Source organism: Vulpes vulpes, chromosome 3, assembly GCF_048418805.1.
Source record: "Vulpes vulpes isolate BD-2025 chromosome 3, VulVul3, whole genome shotgun sequence".
NCBI classification, from domain to species: Eukaryota; Metazoa; Chordata; class Mammalia; order Carnivora; family Canidae; genus Vulpes; species Vulpes vulpes.
In genome coordinates, this window is record NC_132782.1 from 62,719,190 (window position 1) to 62,727,035 (window position 7,846).

The window sequence follows — 7,846 nt, forward strand, 5'->3', positions numbered from 1 at the left end:
TGAGGAGTGGAGGGCCTGGACAGTGGATCCAGGGGAAGTTGGTTGGCTTGCACTGCTTCACACTTTCTTCACTTCAATTTTAGTGCTGTGATGGAATATTCTAGAAGTCATAGAGTGTTCTGGAAGCTTCCCTAGGAGAAGTTGGTCTTGGGCAAGGAGTTATAAGCAGTTGTCTTTCAGCAACAGGAAGAAGACTTTCATTTGTCTCTGGGAGTTAGTGCCTTGCTTTAGAGAAAGTACCAGCTGGGCCCTTAAACCTCTAAGGCAAACCCCCATGGTTCTCCAGGAATCTTCTGGAATGCAGACGCTGGTGCACAGCGTGGCTGGCCAGGCTCTGGGAAGCACTTCTGCATGGCTCCTTGTTCTCACTCCGGACGGCGGAGTGTCTGCTTTTCCGGGGGGCTGAGAACACAAGGTGCCTGCTTGCTGGTGTGGGGCTGTTTTGGTGTTTGTTGAATTTTAGCTATCTACAGATTCACAAAGAAGGCCAGGGCTCCATTTTTCTCCTAATCCTTATTTTTCGTCCTGCCTTACCTGTTGTATTTAATCTGTGCATTTTTCTTCTCTACACTGTGACCCCGTATTCTCAACACCATCTATCACCCCCTCCCCAGCTTGTGGCTTTGCTTCAGGCATGAGCACAAGGATTTATGAAGCTATTTCTGGATGCTCTATTTTATCCCATTGGTTTATTTCTTCCTGCTGGCCCTGCACTGTTCTAACTGTTGTACCTTTGGAATCATGTGCCTTAGTAACCAGTGGGGCGAATTCCTATTGCTGCTTCTCTTTAAGAATTGTCTTCGTGAGGGACACCTGGGTGGCTCAGCGGTTGAGCATCTGCCTTTGGCTCAGGGTGTGGTCTTGGAGTCCCACATCGGGCTCCCTGCATGGAGCCTGCCTCTCCCTCTGCCTGTGTCTATGCCTCTCTCTCTCTGTGTGTCTCTCATGAATAAATAAATAAAATGTTTAAAAAAAGAGAATCATCTTCATGATTCATGGAAGTTTACTTGCCTGTCAGAACTATGTAATGAGTTTTTCCTATTGCTAAAAATTCCAGTGGGAGTTTTGCTTTGGAGTGTGTTAAGTGTACACTTTCCTACGAGTGTGTTGTAAGGGTGCCTGGAATTAGTTTTCACGTGGTGCAGTAAGCACATACACATGTGGACATGTCACAAAGGACGCAATTTTGCTCACAGTTCCCTAGGAACAGGAGGCATGTGCGCCGTGGGCTTGGGGGTGTACATGGGAACAACTAGGGTCTGTCAGGAGGCAGCAGGAGCGGGTGGAAAATGTGGCAAGACCCTTTACTGTGGTTTCCACGGGAGGAGCAGAGGAAGCAGGTGAGCAGGCTTAGAATTGGCTAATGTGAGTAATTTCAGTGGCTGGTGGGTGTGGGGCTGTCCCTGGTTGTCTGGTACCCGCCGGGGTGCTTAGGGCTGGTGAGTAGTGGCTACAGAGAAGAGGGGTGGGCGTAGGCTCTGGATGGGGTGCTTTGCACGGGAGAGGTGAGTTAGCTAGCTCGGGGGCGGTGGGGGGCATCGCTGCAGAATTAGCAGGCCCCAGTGTGAAAGCTAGAATAAAATGACTTGCTTAAGGTGGACCTTCAGAGCCTTGCAGCCAGGGGGTCCCTCCCCCAGGTCACCAGGCTGGACCAGGCCCCTGGCTCTCTGGCAACACCCACCCCATCAAAGGGAAAGCTGGAGCCCTTCCAGCACCCCTCCCCAAGCGGCCTCCCAACCTGTGGGCAGGTGGCCTCAGGTCTCTAGCATCTGCTGTTCCCTCTGCCTGGACATCTGCATTTCTGCCTCCTCGTCTTCTTCAGTTTTGACCCAAAAGTCAGGGTGGTAAGGCCTGGGGTATCCTGTTACCCTCACCCCTGGCACGTGCATGGTTCTCAGGGTGCTGTGTGTTCTGTATGCATTCTGTGTGAAGTTTAATTTATCAGGAACTTCACCCTACGTGAGTGAAATAGGGCCGTTTTATTAATAGGGACATCAAGGCACAAGACACTGACTGACTGACCCAGATCATCTCTGGGGCCGGTGAAAGCTTTGACCTCCTTGCAGAGAGTCTTTCTTTCTGCATCGGTTCGGGACTGATGGACGTTGCCCCATGACCATCCACTCCTGCAGGCTGCCTTCCCCACAGAGGTCCTATTTTTATAGCACTTGGGTTCCAGATAAAACCACTTCCTTCAAATACGCAGACATTTGACATCAAATAAGGATCTGAATACCTGATGGCATTTTATAGAGATTTTATGTAGATTTTGACTACCCTGGAAGTACAGGTTGGAAAGGCCCTGGACGTGGAAAGCCTCAGCACCCAGCACATCTCTCAGCTATGTTGTCTGTTCCATCTTCCTCGACATCAAAAAAATGATCCTCAGTCAAGAATGAGCTCTGAGATGGTGACCTCTTCCATGGGTCTTTATTAAAATTTAAGAGAATTTTGAAGTTCAGAGGTGTGGAAGCACAATTTTAGTATGTTAGCACATCTTTCTTCACACTTTGGGGTTGCAGAACAAATGTTTACATGTAATTTTGCTTCCCAAAATATCGAAACCCCCAAAATAGGAAAACAATGATTTTCAAAGGAGTGATCTTTTATGAAAAACAATTGCTTACCGTTGTTCTTTCTGGTTGGCTTTGAAAAATGCTGTGTCAAATTATTTCTGCCAATTTGCAAAGGCAGAGATCTTGCTTAGTCAGAAGGCGGGCAAGTTCCTAAAGCAGGCGAGTCCCTGTGAGGAGACTCGGTGGCCAGGCTGTGCAAGCCTCCTGCATCGTCACCTCCTGACGGGTAGAGAAACACATGGCTCCCCAAGTAAAGACAGCCTTCCCAGCCTGCCTGGCAGGCTTCCCATACCCCCTAGCTGTGGCCATGGGATGGTGTCCGGGGGGGCATGTCTCACCAGCCCAGAGCCAGACCCATCTGGGTTTGCAGGAAGTGGTGCACACATGGAGGTCGATGTGTGAGGCTACTCCCTGCCCCCTGTCCCTGCGCCCTCCCCTGGTGCCCTTCCTTCCTCACCCCTCCTGGTGTGGTGGGCTGCAGGCTCCTGGGCAGAGCATCTCACACAGCCAGGGGGTATCACATGCCTCACCCTCAGAGGTGAGTGGGCACAGCAGGTGTGGATTGGGTGGGCTGTGGAGCGCTGGATGCTCGGCTTTCACCTGCACACTCAACTGTCCGTGAGTGCAGAACCGCACCGGTGCGCCTACCTGCTCCCCCATCGCACCTGAACCCACACACGCGGACTCGTACCCGCACACACACCTGTCCTCTTAGCATCACGTCACGTGTGCTCTGATGCCCCAGTTGCGGTGGCCCAGGACCCAAGGGGGATCTGCTTTGCACAAGTGGTTCTTGCTTTTGCAAACACGGAAGCCATTCTGAACAAGAGCACTTGGTCTCTCCCAACAGATCCTGGAAATCACCTGATTTGGCTTCTTCACTTCAGGGTGTTGGTCATGAGAGGATCCTTGTACATATTTTCAACACTTAAATGGATGAGACCAAGAACTCTTACTGGATCAGAGGCCTTTTATCAGCTCCTTGACCAGAGCCTCGGTGGAGAGGGTGTGTCCCTAGAGCAAGGAGGGGAGGCTAGCATCTGTGTTTGGGGAAGGACACGACCGGATGAGCGGTCCTTGACCCCTGCAGTGTTTGGTTAAAACGGAAATGGTATATATTTTGTTCATCATGAGTTTTTAGAATGATCCCTATTTAGAACATGGGTTGATAACCTCAAATGAGCCTCATTTCTTGTGCAGCAGCATTCTTGGTGAGCTGTTCGGTTGTGCAATCCCATCCCACTGACAAAATGTCTCACCACAGCACGGCTCCGTTGGCCTTTTAGACAAAACTTCTCATAGGTGATGTTTTCTGACCATGTTTATTTTCCTTTCCCCTTTGCTCAGAATTTACAGGATTACCCTAGAAAGCTACTGTGACCAGCACCGTCCCCACAGCTGGGACAAGCTGGCCCAGGCCACGGATTTTCTTCACCACATGACTTCCATCCCATGACACGAAGGGCAGTAGACCGGCGCTGTGGGAAAGAGCTCTGCTCTGACCCTGAAGGGGCTCCGCTCCTCTGCCTCCTGTCCCCTCCTTGGCTGTAAAGTGGGGTGGGACCTGTCAGGAGGGTCCTCACGAGGTTGGGAGAGTAAACGCAGGTGGAGCACCCAGGATGGCGTTGGGCACATGACGGCACCTCGCTGAGCACTAGCTGCCTTAGCAAGGGCATGGCATTTGTTTCCGGAACCAGCAGCCTTCCTGCCAACAGGGGGGCTGGGGCGCGCCAGTGCACCTCCCGAGTTCTCTGCAGTCTGACCTTGACGTGGATGGTGAATGTGAAGGTTAGGGAGTTGGCTTCACTGCTTGGAGAACTGCATCCTCGGTTGCAAATGGGATTTTGTGAAATGCTGGCAGTAGTTTCAGCTACAGGTCACGGGTGGTGGGGGGGTGGGGGGAACTGCTGATGTTGTGTCCTCCACAGGGCGTCCAGGTGCAGGTACTTCCCCAGGACAGAGGGAGCACCCTGTTGGGCAGTTTGCCCCCTCTCTTTGAACCAGTGGCTTCTTCCACATTCACAGATAGTTATGTGGGTCCAACTGGGATGGCATGTCCTCCGGGCATCATTGTGACCGTGAGTTTGCTACTACGTGAAACACAGTGTGCTTCTCTGGATGCACATCCGTGGTGTGTGTGCACAGGGACATGACTTCAGTGCACGAAGTTAGTGGGGAGGTGGGCAAGTTCCCAAAGTGGGAGAGTCCCTGTGAGGAGGAGGCCCCGGGGTGGCCTGTGTGTTGGGGGTGGGGCACAGGCACCCTCATCTCCCAAAACAGGAACTCTGGACAAGGTCTTTCCCCTTCTCAGCCTGGGTTTGTCGCCTGGATAAAGGGGTTAATGAGACAGTCTGCCTGGAGAGCCACCGTGAACGGCATCCTGATGATGGGTCTTGGCCAGAGCTGGGCTGGAGAGGCTGCGGGTAAGGTGGTGTCAGTGCCCGCATGGGAAGGGCGAACCCTTTCACTCCCCTGAACATGACATCTGGTCATCGCTCGTGCACCGTGCCTGCAGAGCGGCCCCCTCCGTCTTCCTTGGGTGTGACTCATGGCCTTTGTTTGGTTTGGGAGACTCCTCAGGGTCTGTTGCTGGGGCTTGCAGGGCGGTGCACGCCCACCCCACTGGGCTCTTCATGGTGCTATTATTCTGTCAGAGGACGTCTTCATGGTCCATTTCATGTCTCCAAAGGCGAGACTTACCCTCCTTAGTACACGTGAGCTCACATATCTCACAGCCGCAGGGATGCTGTGCTTCTGTGGACGGGGAGCCCGGCAGCCCGGAGCCAATTCAGTTCTGAGTCCAAATTCATCCCTCGCTCCCTGGAGTCTATGGGAGGGCTTACTCCAGGCCTTGTTCCTTCTTTCATTGTCGTCAGAAGGGATTTATGGAGAAAATGACGGAGCGAGTGGTCCTGGGCTTGTATCTTGAGTAAATAAGTGGGGGCGGGTGGGGACGTGATGCAGACCGTGGGGACACAGGGTCCCCCCGGCAGACCAGCTGACCCCAAGTCAGACTTCAGGAGGCAGCAAGATCTATGAAACTTTGTCTTTTCATCTTTAAATGAGAAATATGGGGGAAATGCTGGATGTCATTTGAGGATAAAAGCAGTGTCATTTGAGGATAACTCATCTGGTTTTTTTTTTTTTTTAAGATTTTATTTGTTTATTCATGAGAGACACAGAGTGAGAGAGAGGCAGAGACACAGGCAGAGGGAGAAGCAGGCTCCATGCAGGGAGCCTGATGTGGGACTCGATCCTGGGACTCCAAGATCACGAGCTGGGCTGAAGACAGACGCTAAACCACTGAGCCCCCCGGGCTTCCCTCGTCCGGTGTTTATAGCATTGCTTCTGGATCTGCGGGGTTCCCGTGATGTACCAGTGTCCTACCTGAGATTGCTTAAGGCGGCTGGCTCAGGGCAGCATCCAGTGGACTCAGCCCCGGGGGTCCTTCACAGACATACCTGCCACTTCTGTAAGTGCTCACAAAGAACTGGTGCTGGCCCCCTACCATGCGGGACGATGACAAGGGACCCCCCCCCCTCCTTGTGTGGCTTCTGGGGTTCCTGCAGCCGCTTTGTGCTTAAGAGGTGTGAGTGCAAAGGTGGGTTCCTTGGTAGAAACCCACACTGGGCAGTTGGGATAAGGGTGCCGAGTAAATTCAAAAGGCCCTGACGTAGAGCAGGTGTCTGCTTGTGAGGGACCCTGACTTCAGGGTTGGGGCTCAGAGGGGCCAGCTGCCTGGGGGCCTGGGGTGGAGGGGGTGACTTTTTCCACTTGGCTGGGTCCAGAGGTGTAACCTCCCATCACGGGGATCCTGAGGAGCACAGTCTGCTAAACCGAGTATCACCCGCTTTATCCAGCATCGAACACGGAACTGCAACCTGACAGAGGGTGAGGCCAATGCTTCTCAGAAGGTGTGTCTGGAAATAACTTCTCTCAGAATTGTGTTCCATCCGAAGACATCAAACCCTCGTAAGGTCTGTGGGCAAATACACTTGCACATTGACGCCTGTCAAGTTTTTGCAAATACCTCTTCTTTCGTTGTCAGTCCCTCAAGCTGTACGTAACGGCTTCCTTATGGTTCAACATAAACCCTTTTCTCTGGATCCTTTAATTTACTTATATTTTTAGCTCAGTAGTAAAGACAGATTCTAAAAGTAGGAGATTCAAAAAAAATAAAATCTGTGGACATGCTATGGTTTGATTGATGCTGCAAATTCTTACTTGTTTGTCCTTCAAATGGTTTCTCCCTGTGGGACAGGCTGCATAAGGCCCCCAGGGACCTGCTTGCCTTAGCCAAGGCTCTGGGGATGTGTCCCAAGGTCCGAGGTAGCTTGTCCCTGGGGGGAGGGCTTGGCAAAGATGGTGCTGATGACTGGTGGCCTTGAGAAACCTGGGTCAGGACAGGCTAGGCGTGGTTGAGGGGCCGGAGGGCGAGACGCTTATGGGGATGCTGGTGAGCCTGTGCTGTCCTGGCTCTGCTCGGGGTGGGCCAGGGCTGGCCCTGCCAGTGGACTCTTCTCTTGGTGCCTGAGACATCCCACGGGGGCTGTGCAGAGTGCCTGCAATGCTGGCTGTCCCACCTGCCCCTCCAGTGTGCTGAGCCAGGGTTTCCCTGTCACAAACTGCAGGGGAGCCGGGCTGCATGGCCACTCCTGGGGAGCGGCTGCCAGGGGACCTGCCTGCTGAGGCCCCAATGGACCAAAGTCAAGGATGTCCTCAGAGCCACCCTCCTGCCGCCTGACCCCGTCTGTACTTCTGCAAGCACCTCTCTGAGAGGCCATCTGCCTCCCACAGACAGATACCCCCTGTCTATAACTGGGCAGTTTGCTTCTGCCACCAGCTGCCTTTCCTTGAGGAATTGGCTTAAAGCCGCATCAGCGTCCACTTAGAACCAGGGCCCACGTGTGGCTGGTGTGTAAGCCTCACGCCATCACCTCCATTGGTGGTGGGTTGTGGCAGAAGGGACAAATTCTGTGCATCTTCCTGCAGTCTCAGCTTACGTGTGATGCTGTCAGGCTGGGAGCCTCCACTGTGGGAGGATCAGCCTCCCGGGGACGGGGTTGGGGTGGGGGTGGTATTTATTCTGTTTATCAATGTGTTCTAGCACCTAGAAGATGCTCGGTAAGGATCTGGGGAATAAAAGAATTAAAGACTGAATGTGTCAGCATGAGGAGGAGAGAGAGTTTTGATGGTGGTCACAGTCTTATGTCTTTTTTACCCAATAAGAGAACCCTGCAAGAGGGTGAGTGATTAAATGTAGAAAGTGT

At 52.8% G+C, this 7,846-nt stretch overlaps 1 long non-coding RNA gene across 1 annotated transcript; it reads left to right on the forward strand.

Annotated features, from left to right (window-relative positions):
• Positions 1-4,859: 4,859 nt before the first annotated feature.
• LOC140598242 (uncharacterized) lies at positions 4,860-6,746 on the forward strand. The gene is made up of 3 exons (XR_012000464.1): positions 4,860-4,999; positions 5,729-6,048; positions 6,437-6,746. It is a non-coding gene; the product is annotated as an uncharacterized lncRNA (long non-coding RNA).
• Positions 6,747-7,846: the final 1,100 nt, after the last annotated feature.